This window comes from Mesocricetus auratus, unplaced genomic scaffold (assembly GCF_017639785.1).
Source record: "Mesocricetus auratus isolate SY011 unplaced genomic scaffold, BCM_Maur_2.0 Super-Scaffold_100676, whole genome shotgun sequence".
Classification (NCBI taxonomy): domain Eukaryota; kingdom Metazoa; phylum Chordata; class Mammalia; order Rodentia; family Cricetidae; genus Mesocricetus; species Mesocricetus auratus.
The window spans coordinates 3,774,446-3,784,821 of record NW_024429266.1 but is presented as its reverse complement, the minus strand read 5'-3'; positions in this window follow the sequence as shown (position 1 = coordinate 3,784,821).

Genomic DNA, 10,376 nt, shown 5'->3' with positions numbered 1-10,376 from the left:
GGTGCACATCTGTAACCTCAGCACTTAGGAGGTGCACATCTGTAACCTCAGCACTTAGGAGGTGCACATCTGTAACCTCAGCACTTAGGAGGTGCACATCTGTAACCTCAGCTCTTAGGAGGTGCACATCTGTAACCTCAGCACTTAGGAGGTGCACATCTGTAACCTCAGCTCTTAGGAGGTGCACATCTGTAACCTCAGCACTTAGGAGGTGTACATCTGTAATCCCAGCACTTAGGAGGTGCACATCTGTAACCTCAGCACTTAGGAGGTGCACATCTGTAACCTCAGCACTTAGGAGGTGCACATCTGTAATCCCAGCACTTAGGAGGTGCACATCTGTAATCCCAGCACTTAGGAGGTGCACATCTGTAACCTCAGCACTTAGGAGGTGCACATCTGTAATCCCAGCACTTAGGAGGTGCACATCTGTAACCTCAGCACTTAGGAGGTGCACATCTGTAACCTCAGCACTTAGGAGGTACACATCTGTAACCTCAGCACTTAGGAGGTGCACATCTGTAATCCCAGCACTTAGGAGGTGCACATCTGTAACCTCAGCACTTAGGAGTTGGAGGCAGAAGGATCAGAAGTTCAAGGTCATCTCTGAGCTGGGCAGGGAGCCAGGCAGCAGAGCATGTGTGTGCAAGCATGTACAGATGGTTGGAACACCGCAGCTCTGAAAGAAGGCACCAGAGACACACCTGGACTCTCTTCTGGTCCTGGTACCTCAGTCACCCCTGGCCACAGCCCTGTCCAAGCCTAACTGAGGCTTCTCTGCCTCTTTCTGCTCTTTTGTCCTCACTCTGAGAGGCCAGGATGCAGGCTCTACCCAGGGCTTCCCCTCTCTACTGCCCCACTATAAGGTGAGACTGTGGGGACTCACCTGACTCGGCCTCTGCATGTGCCCCCGTTTCCTGGCATCCTGCAGAATGGAACCTACAGAGTGGGTTAATTATTTGTGAAAACACTGCAGTTTGGGGAATCAGTTTAGCAGGATGTTTCAACTGCAAATGGCAAAATAGTGTAAAAGAGTAAGACTATCAGGGGTAGTCTGCTCAGGAACTGTAGGCCAGAGGGTCGGAGTCTCAGATGTGTGTGGTGCTCGGAGGACCCAGGCATGTCCGCCAGGGACCCAGGCATGTCCGCCAGGGACCCAGGCATGTCCACCAAGGACCCAGGCATGTCCACTGGGGACCCAGGCATGTCCACTGGGGACCCAGGCATGTCCACCAGGGACCCAAGCATGTCCACTGGGGACCCAGACATGTCCACTATGGACCCAGGCATGTCCACCAGGGACCCAGGCATGTCCACTATGGACCCAGGCATGTCCACTATGGACCCAGGCATGTCCATCAGGGACCCAGGCATGTCCACTATGGACCCAGGCATGTCCACTATGGACCCAAGCATGTCCACTGGGGACCCAGGCATGTCCACTATGGACCCAGGCATGTCCACCGGGGACCCAGGCATGTCCACCGGGGACCCAGGCATGTCCATCAGGGACCCAGGCATGTCCACTATGGACCCAGGCATGTCCACTATGGACCCAAGCATGTCCACTGGGGACCCAGGCATGTCCAAGGTTTTCAGAACTTTCTTCAAAGTTTCATTTTGGTAACAAGATGCCTGCTGTGGCCCCAAGCTCCCCTTGAAGCAAGAGGAAAGGGGACAGGACATAATCTGTGAAGAACACCTTACCAGAAGCTTCCAGCAGTCTCCACTAATCTCTTTGATCACAGCCAGGTCACAGCACCAGCCTTGGAACAATTATGAGAGGGGGGATGGGACTCAGCAGTCAGTGTGTACAGGGGAAATGTGTGGACGATGAAAAATTGGGATTCTGTTAACAAGAGAAGAAAAGGGGGCCACCGGCGGGTGGCTCACCAGCAGGGCCTCTCAGCCACAGAGAATGCCTCAGAGCAAGAAAACCAGCGTGCGTGCCGATAACTAGGGAGGGAGTGTGCCGAAAGGAAGGGACAGGGTGAGCCCAGGAAATGGCAGGAAAGAGACAGGAAGTCCGGTAAACACCTTGTAGCCAAGCTCAGCTTCCTGATCCGGAAGAATGCTTGCGCCTCTGGGCATTGCTCAGAACTTCCAGAACTGAAGTCTGGCACAAATGCAGCCGTTGCTCAGCCTAGGGCTCAGAGCTGGGTCAGACTTAGGCCTTGGCCTTGTTAATCTGCAACGGGCCATCCACTAAAGTCTCACATTCCCCTCCAACAGGAAGCAGTGGTCGGTTGCTGGAGACAGATAAGCCCAGCGGCTGAACTCATCTGCAGGACCTGGGACAGCCTGCATTGTTGAGTCAGGACCTGATGGCATAAACCTGTCATCCCAGCTACCCCGAGGCTAAGGCAGGAGGACCAACAAAACAAGTTCAAGATCTAGACAACTTAGTGAAGCCATGACCCAAAATAAAGGCCTGAGGCCATAGGTCTGTGCAGGGGTGGGGGGTATAGGGGGGGTAGGGGGTGTTATCTAACACGGACAAAGGGCCACATTCAAGGCCAACGGTAAAAAGGGGATGTGGCCGGGTAGGTCAGGGTGCTTCTAACCCTGGCAATCCACATTCAGTCCTGAAGTTGCCCTCTGATCCCCACATGCACCCCGCCCCTGCCCCACGCCCCCCCTAAATAAATAAGTACAGAATAAACCTAATAAAGTATTTTTAGGGCTTGAGAGATGGCTCAGAGGTTAAGAGCATTGGCTGCTCTTCCAGAGGATCTGGGTTCAATACCCAGCACCCACATGGCAGCTCACAACTGTCTGTAACTCCAGTTCCAGGGGATCCAACACCCTCATGTTAGCATGAATGCAGACAAAACATCAATGGACATAAAGCAAAAGCAAATAAAAAAATCTTTAAAAATTCTAAAGAGCCTGTGTACTGGGCAGCTTTGCTGGGGAAGGCAGTAGTCAAATTTATCTGTAACCGCCCTGATTAGTTACCAGGTGACGAAAGCAAAAAGCAATGACTGTGCTTCCTGTCACTTTACCATGGAGTTTTACAGGGAATGTGGGACATTCGAGTGTCTCGTTTGCCATCGTGGTTGACTGCCTACAGCTTCCAGAAAATTTGAGTATCATTTAAAAACCAAAAGTAAATCAAACCAGAAGACACAGGCAGAAGCATTGCCTGAGGAGGGCGTGCTGAAGTGAGAGATTTCAAAATCTCACGGTTGTGGGTGTGGACCCCGGGAGGTAGCCTCTGAAATCCAAGGAGGACTGCTGGAAACGTCTTCCTGTCTCATTGAAGATTCCTGCTCTCCCGGGTCCTCGGGTGGCATGCCCACACTGGACAAGCCCTCAAAGGTAGTTTGGAAGAGGAAGGCAGACAGTTTTCAGTTGACTTTTGTCCTCACGCGTTTGGGGAAGGTCACCAGACTCTCTAGAACCTGTGTGTGGTGCTGGGGTGACTACAGAAACGGGAGTCAAGGCAGTTATTGCCTCCTGCTTCATAGTGCCCATGGGGAGGGGTTGGGATTGCAAACCACAGCCTGGGAGCAGTGGTCCAGAGCGATGCTGAGAAAGTGGATGATTCATCTTGATGGCAAATTTGACTGGACAGAGGCGTCTGGATCAGTAAGATACACTTCCGGATGTGTCTGTGAGAGCATCTCCATCGGTAATCAGAGCGAAAGGATGGATTCAAGTTTGAGACGACCGTTGGAAGGTGGTGAGCTGTGGAAGAGTATCCCTGGGGAGTGTGTCTTGCCCTGGGTCTCCTGACCCCACTGGTTTTGTGGCCTCTGTGATGTGAGCTGCTCTGTCATGCCTGCTCTACTGGGATGGCTTGAGACCCGCGAAAGCTTGAGAAAATGCGTCTTAGCTTCAGTATTTGGTTACAGCAGTGGGGGAGTTAATCAACATGCCTAAGGCACTAAGACATTGAGTGCAGTGTGTTGACTCTGTGTGTCATCATCAGGGGGTGTGTCTTAGTCTTCCTTCCTATTGCTGCGACAAAATATCCTGGCAAAGGGAACTTAAGAGAGAGAGGGTTTGTCCCCACTCACAGATCGAAGTTTCAGCCCATCACGGTGGGGAAGCGTTAGGCCCTGGCCCCCACGGGGTCTCTGTGAGTTGCTTGTCAGCCAATAACCACAGGTGCATCCTGTTTTCTAGTCCTGGCTTCCAGCCCCGGCCTTGCCCCACTGGCATCAACTTCTAATTATGAAAACACGAACTCTTACACCTGGGGTTTCTCCACTGTGCTGTAAGTCTGTGTATAAGGCTGCTCCCTCCTTGCAATAAACACATAAACACACACTTACACACACACAAACACACACATTCTCTTAGCACAAACAGCTGGACATCTTCTCTTTAGTTTAAACCTCCAGACTTTCTCCCCATACAGTAGACTTGCAGGCACCACAGGGAAGTCAGCAATAGGAGCTTAAGGCATCTGGCTACGTTGCATCCACAGTCAAGAGGGGCTTCAGTACCAAGCATGATAGGTGCTATTCCAGCCACTGGCTGATAAAAGGCATCAATGCTATCCCTCAGCCAACCCTACCCAATACAATACTGCCTTGTCTTGCAAGATGGGATCACGGATACAATAGTAGCTTGAAGGTCATAGAGGCATGTGGGGAGCACAACTGTCCTTGTACCCACCTGGGAAACCAGGTATTGGAGGTGCTTAATAGCCTGGTGGTCTGCAATATCTGTGGAACCTGGCCATACCAAGCTTCCCCAACCAGGACTGGAGGTGGCTAGTAATCTAAATGACCCTTACATTATCTGCATATCCAGGGGCTCCCCCAAGCATCTACAACCAGGATCAGAGACACTGAATTGTCCCAATGACCTCTACACTATCTGTAAAACCGAGGCCACACCAGATGCTTCCATCGTCTCTCAAACTGATGCGGGTATCCTATCTCTCGAACCCATCTTCCTGGAAGAAATGACATGTACTTTGAGTTGAATTTCGATACAATTTTGGCTCCTTGTGCACTGGGATTTATATCACACCAGGAAACTTTCCTCCAAATTGTACTGTGTTTAAGTATGCTGGGGCGACAGATATTGCGTGGTCAGTGCTACAGTTGCCGGTGCGTGTGTGTGTGTGTGTGTGTGTGTGTGTGTGTGTGTGTGTGTGCGCGCGCGCACGGGCGCCCATGCGCAAACACGCGTGTGAATATTGTTGTTAATTAGTTTAAAGTTAGAAATTAGAAGTTAGAAGAGGCAGAAGGAGCAACAGGAGCTCGGGTACAGAGCCAGCGTGACACAGCATGAGCCATGGAGACACAGCATGAGCCATGGAGAGTGTATCAATCATGGTTTATTATAGTGAGACTGAGAGGGGGAGACAGGCGTGAGAAAGAGAGAGAGAGTAAGATACCGGAGAAGACGAGATGAGAGAGACCAACCACGCAGAGGTGGTCCCTTAAAGGGGGAAGCTCGAGCATTACCCGGCCTCGTAATGAGCAACACAGCGATGACATGGTACGCCACTGTGTGTGCCCCGCCCACCGTCAGGGGGCAGGGTCAGGGTAATACCGGAGTTCCTACAAATATCTCACTACAGGCAACAATACAGGCTGAATCCGGTTTTTGTCCTTACTTCTTGGTGGTTTGTCTCCCTCCTTGCCTGCCATGACACCTGCAGGGACCCTCCCAACCATGGAAGTCATCAACTACTTTGGGATTGGGTTTGAGACCTGCTCCCCAGAAAGGAATTCAGGTCTAGTACTGTAAACCTGCTCCAAAGCCCCAGGCTCAGGAGGTCCCAGGACCTAAGGAGGAACCTGTTACTGTTGTTTTGCTGAACGGGCTCTGCTGTCAAGATGCCTTTTAAACATTTATGGTCTTAGTCATTTATTAGTGCTGCCCTCAGCCTGGGCCAAAGAAGTTTCTATCTGGAGTGGTTCCCAGTCAAGGAGAGGCTGGAAACTGGTCAAAGTGCTCTGTTAGTTGGGGTTCTCTAGAGTTATAGAACTTGTGGAATGACTCTCTCTCTCTCTGTGTCTGTCTCTCTCTGTCTCTCTCTCTGTCTCTCTGTCTCTGTCTCTGTCTCTGTCTCTCTCTCTCTCTCTCTCTCCTCCCTCCACATACCCACACATGTTCAGATTTTAAATGGGGCATCTACGCCAACCCTTTCCCCCCAAGACTTGGAGAACATTGTGGAAGAGCTGTGGGAAGAATGCAGGAGCCGAGGAGGGGTGTGGAATGTTGTCTTCAGGACATGGCTTTGTACCAGGGTTTGTCTTCTAGGTCACAAGCCAGCTCCCAAATCATGACACAGATGTATTAGTTTTGAATGCTTGGCCTAGCTTAGGCTCATTTCTGGCTAACTCTTTTTAACTTGAATCAACCTGTTTCTCTTTATTTACCTTTTGCCTCGGGGACTGTAACTTTCTTCTGCAAATCTTACTTTCGCTGCTTTTCTATGTCTGTCTGTCTGTCTGTCATCTCTCTGGCTTCTATGTCTGTCTGGCTGTCATCTCTCTGGTTTCTATGTCTGGCTGTCATCTCTCTGGATCCTGGCCCCAGGCATCTCCCTCATTCTCTCCTTCTCTTTCTTCTCTCTCTCTTCTGTCTGGAGCCTAGATTTCTCCTTTTTTTTTTTTCTTTCTGCCTGCAAGCCCTGCCTGTCCTTTCTCTGCCTAGCTATTGGCTGTTAAGCTCTTTGTTAGACCCATCAGGTGCCTTAGGCAGTCAAGGTGAAACAAAGGCAACACGTCTTTACATAGTTAAACACATGCAGCACAAGCAGATGTGACACGCCTTTGCACAGTTAAAGTCATACCCCCCCCCCCCCCCGCCACAAACAAATGGGCAAGCACTCCTTTGCCCAGTCAGAATAATATTCCACAGCGTGGCACGGCCGTGGCACCCTCCTTGTAGCAGTAACAGAAGTTACCTGCACTTGATGAGTCAACAAGACCAGTCAACCTTTCACCAGGCAGCATCGAACTGGGCAACAAAAGTGAAGAGCAGATATAAGGGGCAAGGCGGAGATGCTGGGCGTCCCGGGGAGCCACGAGGGGGAGAGTCGCATATGATCAAGATGCGTTGTCTACATGTGCGAACGTGTCAAAGAATACATTAAAGATACTCTGCTTTTTAAAAGGGGTTGGGGAGATGGCCACAACCATTAAGAGGGATCATTCGCTGCTCTTCCAGAGGACTTGAATTTGGTTCGCAGCACCCATGTCAGGCAGGTCACAACCATCTTTAACTCCAGGTCCAGGGTATCTGTACTGATTAGTTTTTTTTGTTAGCTTGACATCAGCTACAGTCCTATGGGGAAAAAAAAAGGAACTATCCTGGCCAGTTTTTATGTCAACTTGACACAAGATAGATAGGAACTCTCAATTAAAAAAAAAGACCCTATAACATAGGTCACACGAGCCAGTCAAAGAGATGGCACTGAGGGGAAGGTGCCTAGGCACATGATAGGTGACCTTTAAAATCGTTGGCTGGCTCCCCTCCCCCACTCTGTGGGGTTTTTTTCCCCTTTAAAAGATGCTTGCTGTGGGACAATAAATGAGTTCCTGCTTGACTAGACTCCCTGCTGCTTCTGATTGTCCCCAGGATCCTGGGAGCTCACTAACCTTTCCTGGGACCCAGCTCTGCCTTCTGTGGTTGGGCTGAGACCCTGCACCCTAAGATTTGTCTGTAGGCAAATCTGTAATGCATTTTCCTAATTAGTAATTGATGTGGAAGGGTCTAGGCCATGGTGGGTGAGACCATCCCTGGACTGGTGGTCTGGGATTCTATAAGGAAGCAGGCTGAGCCAGCCATGAGGATCAAGTCAATGAACAGCTCTTCTCATGGCCTCTGCTTCAGCTCCTGCCTCCAGGTTCCTGCCCTGACTTCCTTCCGTGCTAGACTAACTATGTTGGTGAGCTCTGGGCTTGATTGAGAGACTTTGCCTTATTGGATAAAGTTTGAACCTGTGCAAACATGCAGACATGCAACACATGCATGCACACATGCACATACACACATGCATGTGCGCGCACACAGCACATGCACACGTACACACACACATGCACGCATGCACACACACAGGCACACGCACGCATGCGTGCACACACGCACACACATGTACACACACACACATACTTTGAGGAGACAGATCATATTATGTAAGTCTTGAACTCATTATTCTAGCTCAGCCTGCCAGGTGTGACTGGAGATGATGTAGTTCCATATGCACACTGTTCCCTTTCCCAAGACAGGCACAGGACAAGTGGTGGATGGAAGGCAAGTCCTTCTCTCTCTTCCTCCCCAACCCCTTTTCTCTATCTTGATGTACTGCCAGGCTGACCTCAGGTTCCTGGGCCAAGCTTCCCACCTCAGTGTCCCTACAGTAGGACTTCACGTATAGATGCACAGATTAAGATACATGGGACTTGGTTAAATATAGGTTAATTTTATTCCGGGGAGAAGTCACTTACATAAGAAACTGATGACCCACAAGTTCCAGCTCCAGGGGTCCACACCCAGGCCGCCCTCCTTGACCCAACTGGAACCGAAGGAGCGAGTTGGGTCCGGGACCCCAGACCTAGCCTTCCCCCATCACATCTGCACCTGTGACCACGCCTACGTGGGTGTGGTCAGTGCAACAGGTGTGGGCGGGGTGGCTATCTCACTACATGTAGGTGTGCTCTTTTCCCCCTTGGATGAGGCTCCTCCGTGGTTCATAGTCTCAGCTTCTTGGAGCCGAGCTAGCTGTGGGCATCGTGGTGAGTGGTCCCTCCCTGCTCTCTTCCCTTTCCTTCCCTTATCATCTCCACTCCATTTTCCCTCCCTCTTTCCTCTTTAAAGCACATCTATGCTTGCATCTGGGGTGTGGGTTCAAACACATCAGTTGGTGGGGGAGGGAAGGGGTTATATCCCATACGTCTCCATTTAGGGGCAAAAGAATGTGCTGTAACTTGGGGAGTCATTTCACCCGCCCTCCCAGCCCTCTCTGGAAAGGTACTTTTCTCCCTGCTTCGGGAAATGGGGCGCCTGACCTTTTCACACCTAAGTCGATCTACTCTGGAGCTACCCTCTAAGGTCTTTCTTATAGAAACATCCAAACACCCTGGTCCCTCTGGCCTGGTTCCAGAACATTCTGCCCATTTGACCAGCTACACAAAAGGATTCTACATCTATGTGGGAGATGTCAGGGGAGTCCAGGTGGCTGAATGTTGTCATGGAAAACAGGATCTTAATGAAAAGCTCCTGAAGTAAGTGGGTGGGCAGGTGGAGTGCTCTGCTCTCTGGGGTGAATGGTTCTTGACAGGACTTGGAACTGACCCATAATTCAGAGGTAAGAGAGAAGTCAGGAGGCTTCGTGGCTTGATACTTTTACTTCCTCTGTGGTTGGGTGGCTTGGAGCCCAACACGGAAGCTACACTCTGCACCTTCCTCCAATGACTTCCAGCCACACCCCCTCTCCCCTAGCCGAAAGCTACTCTATTTTTATATATCTCTTGGGAAGTAGATTCCAAAATTTCCCCAAGTCTTCCCGGCAGAGGAGCCGCTGATTTCCAGTAAATCCAGGGTCACGGTGATTTGCATTCACTTTGCATAAATTAGCATACCCTGGTTTTAGCCTCCATGTCTAAGTAAGCCAAGGAATTGACATAAATGGACTCCAGCTTCGGTGCCTCTGAGGAGAGGCAGATGAAGGTGGCCACGGCCTTCCCTCGCCAACAAGAGATCTCATTATCAGTGACCTACCGATGCTCTTCCTGAAACCACAGGGCAGGCAGCCAGAAGGGATCTTCTGTTTGGACACGGTGGATCACGGGAGACGGATCAGAGTCACGTGACGGGCACTGGCCTTGACCTTAGTGATACTGGAGTTGGAATGAAGGTGATCTTGAGGTTCGAGTGGAGGACTGGAGGGAGTGAGGACAGGGAAAACTGGGATCAAATGTGTGGAAGAGAAGGAAGCTGGGGGGGAGGCTATGTGGAAGGAGGAAGAAAGGCTGACAGGGAGGGAAGGAAAACGGGAAACGCTGGAGAGCTAGGCAGGAACAAGAGTTGGGCACACAGAGGCGGGTGGGTGGTGAGGAGGTAACATTTTTTTAGGGAGTCCAAGATCAAGGTGAGGAGGTCTGGTCTGCTGATGACCCAACAGCCATTCCTGTCTTCTGTTGAGCAGGCATTAGGTCGTTTTTTTGATCATGTGGCTTGGCTTTTGCTGGGGCCTCAGCCCTGTGCTAGTAATGACTGGGTGTCTTTTGAAGTAACACTCGGGAGGGCGGAGATGGTTCCACCTCATGCTTGCCTCATGTACACCAAGCTCTGGGTCCGACTCCCAGGACCTCATGGAGCAGAGCTGGGGGCAGGAGGGTCAGAAGTTCAAGGTTATCGCTGGACCCAAGGCAAGTAAGTCCTAGGCTGTGGTAGGAAACATG